The following is a 12,882-nucleotide window of genomic DNA, read 5'->3' on the forward strand; positions in this document are numbered from 1 at the left end:
ATTCCCTTCCTTCCTCTCCTTCGTTTACCCAACATTTTTCCCTCTAACACCGTTTTCAAAATCCTCTCCCCGCGAAGTACTCCCTCCATCCATACCATCTGTCTCCTTCGTATCTCATCTACAAGCTGCCTCTCCTCACCCACCATGTCCAGCACTTCGTCGTTCAAGATCAAAATTAGATATTTAATTGAAAAGCCATGTACCTTATACATAATGAATGAGCACGATGAAACTTATATAATGACCGCCGAGGGAATAGACGCCAATAGGCGTGAGAGATAGAAGTAAAAGAATACGCATAATCAATGAGAAGGAAATATAGCATTCAACCTTCTTTAAACGCGACATCTAACAAGTAGTGAATTTATAGCCATTTATACAGACCCACTTTCAATGCGCTTGTTCAATGCATCCATTAGCCATAACCAACGACGGAGCTTGTTTACATTATGGCCAGCAAACGAACTTCCATCAAATTTGACGGCCAGTATCCTTCTTAAGAGCCAATTATTCGCGCATTAATGGCGAGAATTAAAATGGAAATAAAGTATTACTTTAACATTCATGTTCAAGTCCTGAAATAAGTTTCTCAGTGTTTTTTCTCCTCAAGCAGTTGCTTAGCCCATAAAGTAAAGTACCCCACATAATCTTGAAATATATTGAATTTATAGAGATAAAATCAAAACCGATATAATATAAAATAGCTCTTATCCTCAAAAGAATGTTCATGCATAAAATTATTTACAGCTGTTAGTCATAAACTGAAATAAAATATTGCATCGTGCCTTCGAACCCAGATTTTATTCCTAAGCCGCTGCTAAAGCATGCAATTGAAACCATTCCAGAAAACGCCATTTCATTTACAGATATTCAAATACTATGCCCGAGGGAAACTCTCGCTAGCTTTGAGTCCGTGTATGGAGGTCATGAATGTCGAAGGAGTTTTAAATGCTCTCCAATGGTGATTATTTAAAAGCAAATTAGCAGCTCCAGCATACCCGTCGCTGTACTCGAGCCCGGTCGTCGTAATTTCGTAATCCATTGCGGTATAAGTAATTTCACCCGTGACTCCAAAACACTCGTTCTCTTTGAGGGTTGCTTCAAGGCAATCAATAGTCACCAGATGACTGAGAAACATCATTCCGCCAGCGAGGACATGAATTATTTCACCTTATAAAACGACGGTGTGCACTCCAATAAAATTAATACGGTCGTTACATATACATTCGAAACATGGTTATGCGAAAACGATGAGAGAAATTTTCCACTGAAAAATATTTGTGATCCTCAAGAAATAGGCTTGAACACAGAGTTGGAACGCGTGCAGAGAAGAGCTGACAGGTACGTAAAAAGTCGTTATGATAGTCTTGTTAGCATTACTGATGTCTTAGATAAAGTAAGATGGGAATCTGTCAGAACGTAGGCTGAAAAATAGACTAAACCTGTTGCGTAAATTCAAGATCAGTGTATTTTCCGACGAAGTTAGCCAATCTTACGAACGCCAACGTACTACGGTAGATCAGTTCATTAATAAAACACTACCTTAATGAGTAGGTGGCAAGTTTTGTCTTTCCATGATTTGGTAGTATAATTTGTTAGTATGCGCTACGATTTTGGACCGTGTGGTGTGCATGTGGGAATCCTATTACGTGCAGCATGCTGGTGATTGATCATCCCTTGCCAAAAACCCTAGAGGTGGCTCATAGGGAATCATGTAGATGTGTTTCTTAACACTTACCGTGCTGACCATGATGCTGAACATCTCTACCTCACTATTTCCCAAGCTAGTTCCCAAAATTCTTTGATATCCTTCTTCCCTTTTAAAGCACATCAACGCTTTTACTCTTTCATTCTTTCCATAAACCTTATCTTCTTTCTCTTCTTTCCTTGGATGCCTGATATCCTTATATCTAACAGCTTTTAGAATCCTCTCCCCACATGTTGTTTGCCCAAGTTATTATCCGTAGTGACACTTTCAGGGTGGCCGCTTAAGTATCAAGTGAAGTTCCTATATTTTTCTACACTTTCGTGATTATTTTCATAATTAACCAGATCCATAAAAAGCATTTCCCCGGTAAGTCACATTTAAAGCAGATAAAAATGTGATTCAGTCCACGTTAATATTGACTCCTTAACAAATTAAGTAAATCCACGAAAATTAAGTGAATTTCAACATTTATGGAGCACCATATGAACGATCTATTGTTGAAATGTAAATAGGATGTTTATATGTCAAAGACGGGACTATTAATAAAAGAACTTAGAAATTTCTATGCTATTATAATTTTGCGAATCTTTTGTCATTTTAAATGACTTAGCATGATTATCCGTGGAAAATGAAAATTGCCAAGATTTGTCGAAAAAGATTTTTCTTTACAGAAAATTCTGATTCTTTTTGACCAGTTTCTTAAAATTTCATCGCTACACCTTCCTTCATTCTATATATAAACCATGTTCTCGAATTCGGCTCTAACAATTTCCTGTACTTCTAACATGGCTTACCTTCCCCACATAATAATCGCCCAAGATACAAACCGCAGAGAAAAGGAAGGATAACAAATACTATATGATATATAGTAGTTTAACATAACATGGTTTAAACTCGATGGTTTCAGGCTTTACTATTTGAAAATCCATAGTAAAGAATTGCAAAGACATGGTAATTTTTTCACAGACTTTAAATAAATTCTGTGAAGAAAGTACCATACGTTTTTAATTCTTTGTTACATGGATTTCCGGGCACAATGAACTTTACAAGCAATTATATACAGGGTTTCATTAAGGCCGTTTTACACGTGGCACGGAATTGCGCATGTTAGAATTGCATTAATTTCTGAAATAGTGTGGAATTGCGCGAATGCATGAACGAAATTAGAACGGGAGCTATTTTCCCAATCACGTCCACGCATTCTCGCTTGTGCTCTGGCAATTCAACGCTTTACACGACGCAATTTGGACTGCGCCATAATACACACGTCAAATTGTGCAAGTGCTTGCCCCGTGTAAAGCGATCTTTATAGAATGGTGCGGTTTTTTTTTAATAGCTAATAGCTATTTTCATTTTCATAGCTAATAAATATCAATACGTGCGTTCTTAGTCGCACGCCAAGAGAGAAACCCGGCGTCGACATTAGCCAAACGAAAGGCGCCAAGGAGACCACGGCTTAATGTCCCATCCGACGGATGGAGTGCTGCACTTGAAGTGCCCACCTCAAGGCACTCATACAGAGATCGGGCAGCCTCTGAAAAACCTCTTCCACCCTATCCCTTCAAACTTTCATGAATAACTGAAACGCACCATTCTTTTATGATAGTCCTACATTTCTTTGTGGTCTAATTGTCAATTTCATTTGCTAATACACACCATAATAACATATTTCTAACAGCATATTTTGCATGTTCTTTGTTCATAGGTAGTTTTCCTCCATGATTAATTGCAATCTTTGCCTTTGCATGAATGTGGGAATGTAATTTGTTTAATTCGAAACATATTTATGACCGTGTGGTGTGCATGTGGGAGTCCAATTGTATGCTGCATGCTGTTGATTGATCACTCCCTGTCGAACACCCTAGAGGTGGCTCGCTGGATATTATGTAGATATAGAGCAGGGGTCTTCAACCTTTTTTAATGCAAGGGCCAAAAATCGATTTCACATCGTCCGGAGGGCCACAATGCTCCACGTCAATTTACCACCATATCAATATAATAAAAAAAACTTATAATTTCAAAATGCAATAATCTTTATTAGTTAAACAGTTAGATAAATAAATGCAATATTTGGCATTGTTTATTTGTGACTAGTGTGTCGATATTTGGTTCGCGATAAGATATTTTCTTTAGCCTCTAGGGGCCGCGTGAGGCCCAGGGGCCACGGGTTGAAGACCTTTGATGAACAGTACAAGCTATTATACTTATTTGCTTAGTTAAAAAGAAATATTCATTGTGATCAGGACCTCACGCAAAGGAAAATGGCAAACAATCCGAAAAATCATATTTGCAGTATGATTGCTATGGAAATTTTCTTTGGATTGTCCTTATGCATGGCTAAGTTCTTAAAAGACGTATCTCAAAATTTGGCCGGTCTTAGTTAATACTGCCAATAAAAATAAAATTTAAGCAAAAAACAACTCTTTGTTTGCAAAGGTATGCTTCTTTTGTAGTTAATGTATTTTTGGTTTTCAATTTCAATTAAAATTATATACAATAAAAATATAAATGTTGTTTTGCTCTCCTGAAAAGTTGCTATTTTGAGATACGTGTTGTAAAAACTTTGCCATCGATATACTGTTTTAATACTCCTCAAATAATCGATATTTGGATTTGTATAATCGATGCATCGAAAGTGGACCTTTCACTACATACTTTTCCTATTCTTCATTCAAAAATTGTTAAATATCTACACGATGTTATGAAGACGTATTCAATATACTTTGAGGGGAAATATATGATTTTAAAATGAGAAATATGGTTCTACATTAAATATGAATTATAATGCGTTTGAAAAATCGATGGCATAGTTATATTTTTGTTTTAATTCCAAATGTGCGCCTCTGCTAATTCTCTACCGACCGTTTTCCTTGATTTGTAAAAAATAAATGGTTTTTTTGCTCGCCTTAAAAGTTGCTATTTTTGAGATACGTGTTGTTAGAACTTAGCCATCGTTATATTCACCCTTCCATCACCTCCTTTCAAGTCTCCTTCGCGCCCATCTTCCCACCCTGCCCTTGCATCCATATCCCCTTCCGACACCGCAAGCCGGCTCACAGCGGGACCAGTTAGGCATCGCTCCGTTATCTGCGGCGGCTCCGCGTCCAGCACATTCCCCCGCGATTGACGACCGAAGACCGCGAAACCCGTCGCGTCGCCATGGACCGACTCGCTCATCCCCACCCACGGTGGTTACGAAGCGGGCCCGGCCGCGATGCTAATGCCAGCGAGACCGACGACAACGCACGACTAGAAGCTCCTCTCGCCCGTTAATGAGGGAGCGGTAATGCACGGGGATTTACCCAGTGAGAGAGAGAGACCCCGTTACGGATGGGAAGGCCGTGATCACGGAGATGCGCTCTGCCCATTTCACCGCGTTCGATTCCGAGTGCGGGGCCGGCTTTCCTCCCGAACGGGTGTTTGTGACGCCCCAAATCAATCCGGTCACAGTTTCCAACTCTCTCTCCCACGAGTCCCTTCGCCTAGCGTAATGCAATCGTTCTCCCTTTGCCCCACAGATTCGTTTCCCTCTAAGAGCCTTACACCTGAATCGGCCATCGCAGTAGTCGAATTCATCGTCATCGCTGTTGAGCCGATACGAAAATCGCATCGTAGCGAGTCCACCATGTTTCCAAGTTGTTCAATACAAACGAATGAAGTCAACTTTTCCGGAGAGATATAGTGGATCACCGTATTGATTTTTTTGAATGAATAACTTGAAATTTTTTCCACAGAAGTTAAGTTAAGTCACTACGCGAAATCCGTAAGTTAACTTAACTTACCCTTACGGATTCAATTGAAAATTCTGAGGAAAAACAAAGTTTAAGTTGTGATGTTTCGAATTCTGCCGCGTGAAAGCGGTGACATAAACATGGATTGCAACGAGAATAAATTCCTCTGGACCAGGGAATGCCATTGCCATGGGAATGCAGGAACCTGGATAGCGTAGTGGTCTGCACAGTAGCCCGGAAGTCCGTGGTTCGATTCCCGGTCCAGGGGAATTTTTCCTCATAGGAATACATGTATAAAGTATTATTTATTCAAGTGTGGGGCGGCTTTCCATCCGAATGGGTGTTTGTGACAATCCAAATCAATCCGGTCACAGTTTCCTAATCTCTCTCTCTGTCTCACGAGTCCCTTCGCATCGAGTAATGCAATTGCTTCCCCTTTGCCATGAGGATTCACTTCTCTCTAAGAGCCTAACACCTGGTTCGGCCATTAGAGTGGGTCGAATTCATCGTCGCGGACGTCATTGACACTTAGTCGATACGACCTATCGCATCGTATCGATTCCACGTTGTTCATTAAAAACGAATGAAGTCAACTTTTTTCCGGAGAGATATCGTGGAAAAGTATACTAACTACTTGGCTACATCCCACCATTCTGAGCAGATGAGGCCTATCCTACCATACTTGATTGTTCTTTCCACCAGAAAATTGCCACAAATATATTGTTGAAACTTGTAATAACCTTAGCCACTAGTAGCCGGTCAAATTAAGCCCACAAACGGAAAGACACGTTTGCAAAACGGATATTAAACACGTACGCCTACTTTCTGTAAATTACATATAAATATCATAACGGTAAATAGGAAATGGCATTTTATAGATTATTTACTTTTTTTCATGCAAAACCAAAACACAGTCGATGTATCACCAAAGTATTTCAAATGTTTCAAAACATTTCGAATGCTTCTCTGGTGCCGTGAAGGCAAGCCTCGTTTCCACAGAGAAAATAAGTTGCGAGGGTAAATTTTCGTGAAGTAAAACTATAGTTAATTTTCAAAGGAATTTTGAAAAAAAGGTCCATTTCGCGGCGCATTTTTGTTTAACAATAGGGCTATCATCTTATAATTAACACTTAGTATAGTGCTGCAGTCCATTTTAAAAATTTTCCTGTGTCAAAAATTTGCAAAATATCTCCTGGTATTTTCCCAGATTCAAATTTTCAAATTTGAGACGAAGGCAAATTTTGACAAAGGTGTACTCAAAAGTATACTCATGATTATCGAGAAATTCGTCGCTAAAAAGACACGACCGGTCCAGCGGTGTAGAGGGTCATCTTAATCTGTGGTAATAGAAGGGTTACATAATATTTATAAGCTACAGCTTTTGCACGCATCATTTCAGTATCATCACTGGTTAAAGATCCTAAAATTGGTTCGATAAAGTTCTCCACTCAATTCTCCTGTGAGGTTTTTATTACTACTACTACTACCACTCTACTTGTGTTTTTCCCCACTATTCCTAGCTCTTCCTCATTACTTACTCTCTCATAATAATAATTCCACACATCTGATGACTTACGGCGGTTACATACCGATGCACAGTGATCGAATCGATGTCAGCACACCGATGTTTCCCCGACCTTGTAACATTCATACCACACTCCCTTCTGCTCCACCCAACCTCCGACGCAGACCGCTCACCATTCCCGCACCACCACAACCCCTCGACGCCACAGATAGCTGCACCCACATCTTCCGTCCCGCACAAAGCCTTGATTAGAGCGCTAAGCTGGAATAGATTGGAAGTAATCCCCAATTGTTTCAATTACAAGAGGTAATCGATTAGGGATTCCCTGCCGGCCATTGCAAGCGGCCCTACTAGGATCCCTTGACCGGAAGCGAACAAGAGAAGGGAAGTAGCCAACGGAACAAGCGAAGTTTTTCTTTTTTTTTCGTTTTTTGCTGAAAAGAGGAAGAGGAATTATTAGCGGTCCTAATGAGTTCTCTCGCAGGCATCCTTTTCATTTCGATCGAATGTATTGAAGGGGCGGTAAATAATTCCGGATTAATGCGGAATCGTATCCCTTCATATCCTCAAGCGGTGACTGCGTCCATGTCGGATAGATTTGCGGCTCCGCGTGTAATCTGTGAATCATTATCTTCGGTTGATCGTCCTCCCCCGACCAAGCCATTGAGAGAAGTTGGGAGGTATTAAGGACAATTAATTTATTGCGGAGAAACGGTACGTTTTCTCGAGTTTTGTGGGCTACTTGCTATGAGCAGGACACAAGAATAACCTAGTGATTTAAACTATATGAACTTTTTTCTACATAGAGTTTACATGGTAGAATTTTTGCGCTGCAAAATATATGGAAACGTTTGAATAGATATTTCTTTCAGTCTATCATCCCGCCAACCGTCTGTCTCAATCAAACAAAAAAAGCAAACAGTACCGTGGAACAAGTGATAATTCAACTTTCAATCATACTTTCGAGTTAATATATACATTATTGTTATATATCACAAACATTATAGGGTGAATATCCATTTACACACTAGCCATTGAGAGAAGTTGGTAGATATTAAGGACAATCAATTTATCGTAAAGAAAGGATACATTTTCTCGAGTTTTGTGGGCTACTTGCTATAGGCAGGGCACAAGAATAACCTAGTGATTTAAAACATATGAATTTTCTTTTATGGTTTACAAGTTGGTTGAATGTTTGTGCTGCAAAATATGTAGACACTTTTGAAAAGATTTTTCTGCAAGATCTCAACCTCAATTCATTTCCTGACGACATAAGGTAAAATATATTTGTATACTCCACTTAAAATACAATAAAGAAAAATTGACTACTCAGTTGCGGGGCTTTAGGTAGATTCAATGGTATACCCTAGTGGGGAACCTAACAGTACACTAACACGTTGAAAATTGCATTCGAAATATAGCAATAACTTTTTGATAAAATAATGTTTAGGAAAAAGTAAACAATATCGTGAAACAAGTGATAATTCAACTTTCAATCATACTTTACAGTTTATGCCTACATTATTGATATATTACACAAACATAGGGTAAATATCCATTTGCAATTAAGTTTGTATAATGAATTGAAAGAAGCAATCTAAAACATTCGCAATTAGCAAAAGTTTGCTAGACCTTGGAGTGAAATCCGTAATAACGCTCATAAAGGAAGGGGGAGACAATTCAGCTTACGTATCACGTATTCTCTATACCGGGAAACCGCCTGAAGATGATATTTCTTCCTCATTGAAGATGACCAGTGGACGCAGTTCGCGGAATCTGAGCAGTCAACGATAGTTATTGGGAAAAAACGATCCAAGATTAAAACAGAAATGGCCCTTCTCAAGTCGATAATGATCCAATTTTTGCACGTTTCAGGGATTAAGGTCGTTGCATATGGCGGTTTTCTTGAAATATTTTTGTCGAACTCAGATTCGCATAAATATTCGAAAAAAATATTTCCTAGGAAATTCTCTACATACTAGTTACCTGGAACCTCACCTATCCTTTCCGAAGGATATTGAAGAATGGGCTAATTTTTGAAGTGAAAACTTCTTTAGCGGCGTTAAGCATTTTTGCGGGATGGGGAAAAAGCATAGAATTCGCGTGAGCGTCACCGACCCGACACCGTGATCGCTACAGCGAGATATACATATGTATAGTGTGTATAGTGTATACAATGGTATCGGTTGCGTCACCGCTATAATTTTACGTACTGAATACTGGCATCTGTCTGCTTCTAGTTCTATACTGTACATATGTACTTTTTCTATAAAGTGCGTATTATTTTTTAGACTGTTAATAGAGATTAATATATACACTTTGTTAATAAATTGTTAATATATGGACTGTTAAAGTTTTTTGTTTTAAAAATATTAAAATTGAAAATAAAAATCTATAGTGTATATTGTATAAGTTCATTAAATATAAAGAGCTCGTGCATGAACGTGCAGAAGAGTGTATACGCTATAAAAATACAGGTCAGTACAATTTAAGGCAGTTACTTTTATGTGCATAGTGAACAATTATAGGTTTAAAGCATATTAAATAAAAGAAATAAAATCATATTATATTTAATATATATATGATGTTACTTTCTATTCATACACATCGTATTTTTAATATATATTTAATAATTAACAGTTTGCTGAAAAAAATAATTTCAATTTTTGTTGAAAAATGAGTATTACTGGAAAAATTAGTTCTTTAATAATATTAAATCTATGTAAAAAATAAATGGATAATAATTATTTTAGTTTTCACTTCTGTCGGCTAGTCCCACGACTGCCCCGTTTTTTTTTTGGGCGGCAGCTTAAACGGTTTGATTGATTATAAAACGAATTCATATGCTGATCGACCATTCCTCCCATTAGTCCCACGATATATAGTCGTGCCACCCAGCGCCTAAGATATTTGAAAATAAAGAAAATGATTATGTCCCCACCGAGAAAGAACTGCCAGAGCGAAACTCCCGTTCTCTTAGTACCGATTGTTTCACTTAATAATTCCAAAGCATATGGTTGGAACGACAATAACTGTTGATGACTTTTAAAAATCTCAATGTCCTCTGTTTCATGGGTGGAGGTAGAAGTCGGTTGGTTAAGATTGGTAGGGTAAATGCTTACTATTTGGTGACATTTTTGGTCGTAACTCGTTTATTCATTAAAATAACTTATGGAACGCACAATGTAAAGATTTCTTTCTTACTTAATTGGTAGACTTCGCGAAGTTGTGACTCAAACATCTTTTCCCTGAGAAAAATTATAATCAATCACCACGATGTTCTACTACCAGCTCATTTGAAAATAAAATTTTACGAGAGTGTACTAGTCATTAACCTGCCCTTGTACTGGTAATTTATTATAGCCAACGGAAATCTAACAATTACATTGATAAAGTATATTTTCAAGGACCCCCACCAGTAAAGCGGCTTACAAACAAAGAGTTTATACATTAATAGAAGCATCGTGAAAGATGGGAAATTTCCGATGACAATCACCGGCGAAATACTATTGATTATGGTAGCATTTCTCACTTACTGTAGTTCATCTTCAGAACAAAACTTAGCCACCTCAAAATATCAGTCGGAGATTAAGTCAAAAAATTGTCAAACAAAGATGGCGAAACTTTGCCCACGCTAAAAACTCGGATACAGCGCCTCCAGATGTTTACAAGGTGTGGTATGGTATTTGGAGGAGGCGACCGACAGCTGAGGTCATTTGCGCCATGAGGAAAGGGTAAGGAAGGAAGGGCGGAGAGAAAATCCGCGCCGGCATTAGTCGGCTCTTAACGACAGACGCCTTGGAGACCACGGCTTAACGTCCCATCCGACGGACGGAGTGTTGCAGGGACGCCGACTTACAAAAAATATTGGGGGGGCCCAAACCGGGGATCTTGCCCCGGGAAATTTTATAAGTAGTGAGTTATAAGTTTTTGAAGCATTTTAGAAGAGTCATATGATCAACATTAGAACCCTGATAACTTAAATCTCGATATCGGGACGCTCCGGGGAAAATCGACAAGTCTGACATATTTTTTCCTCACACCCACAAAGAATATTGAGGGGCCCCGGGCCCCCTCAGGCCCCATGGAGTCGGCGCCACTGGAGTGTTATTCTTGAAATGTCCTCCACACAAAATTCAAGTACGGATCGGGAAATCTCTGAAAATTCTCTGCCGCCGCCGGGATTTGAACCCGAGCCACCACAACAACCCGATTCCCAGACGTTTACAACCTCCTTGTTTTATGCCTATTCACATTTGTGAGAAAGCACAGTTCCACAAAAAAGTATAGTTTATTCAAGGAGTGGAGGTGGCGGACGACAACACGGTGCGAGAATGGGAAGGCGCCTCCGCCGGCCACCCCGTCCATCCCGGTCTGGGAAGAAGGGGCATCCAATGCAGGGATGCTGTTGGGAGGTTGGATGTCGAGCGCGGAAGGGGTTACAGGAGCGGAAGGGGAGAAGTCCAGCGAGGACCCTGAAGGGGTGCAGGGGGATGGAAAGAGGGGGAGGAATTTGCCGGGGGAGGGGAAGGTGTAGTGGAGGGTGGGGGTGGACCACACCGTGGGTAATTGCCTCTCCACAGTGTTGCATCCAATCAATCCAGAATGGCCGGCCAATTACTCGCACCGAGTATCCGGCTGCCCGTTTCCTGCTACTCCAACCACCCCCTTCCCCTTCTTACATTGTACCTCCACCCACCTCCCTCTCGACGCTCGCATACACGAGAGAGTCGTCCAAACAAACCTTCCTTTCTCTTATGCCTCCCTATTTCGTACGGACTCGGATTTTAAGCGTTGGCAAGGTTACCTCGAACTCTATTCTTGGGATTGAGTCATGCGAGAATAGGTGAAATTAATGAATAATTTTATTATTTCCGATTGAATAATATTCAGGCTTTCTTCCCGGGCTCAATGCTGAAAGATGAAAGCAATCTACACTTTCGATGAGCGGTGGAATATGCACTTATACTAGGAGTCACATTTACGCCATCTCCTGCTCAGGATAAAGAGGTTAAAAAAAATTAATTATTTAAAAACACGTTCATTGATTCGTTGCTTCGGGCGTGACTTCATGTAATCGAATTACCGTAATGAATTGTAGAAAACTTGGCGATTCCTGGAATTCTTATCGCGATCTACACCAGGTTTATTTAGTCGTATTGGCCGACGTATCGGAAAACGACTTTCCATCCGTTCTCTAGGTGTGTTACTGTTTGAATGTCCAAATTAAAACTAAAAATACTGTGTGAATGTCTTATCACTTTGAGTGCCGGCTGCTAAATTTAAAGCCCCACGGAAAAATCCAGCCATTTTTACAATATTCGTGCATTTTTTAAAACATTAGCATCAAAAATATATTTATATCGATGTGCATTTTATATCGATGTGCATTTTATATCGATGTGCATTTTATATCGATGTGCAACGTCCATCCTCAAGGTGTGTTTCTGTCTGAATGTCCAATTTCACACAGTTTTTTTAGTGTGAAACTGGACAATCGGGCAGTTACTCGCCTTGAGAATGCCGTCCCCTCAAGTCGTTTCATATAAGCCGTTTTCCGAAACGTCGGCCAATACGACCGAGTTAACCTCGTGCAGTGCCCGAGAAGATTTCCTGAATAGGTAAAATTAAAATATTAAATAAATTAAATGGAAAACTTTGCAATGCAAAATAAAAATGATAACTTCAGTATCTAACATAATGAAAGCATTTGTCTATTTCTATACTTATTTATTTCCCACCTGGCTTCGGCACATAATGACATTTCCAAGGTACATGCATTTGGATGACAAATAAATGATGAATAATTAAGACTGGAAATAAATAAGTACTTTTATTATGTTAAATATCAAAGATTTCCACCAACTCACGCCGGAAACTATATCTTTTATGATAATTTCAGGCATAAATATGATAAA

The sequence above is a fragment of the Ischnura elegans genome, chromosome 7, assembly GCF_921293095.1.
Source record: "Ischnura elegans chromosome 7, ioIscEleg1.1, whole genome shotgun sequence".
Lineage (NCBI taxonomy): Eukaryota > Metazoa > Arthropoda > Insecta > Odonata > Coenagrionidae > Ischnura > Ischnura elegans.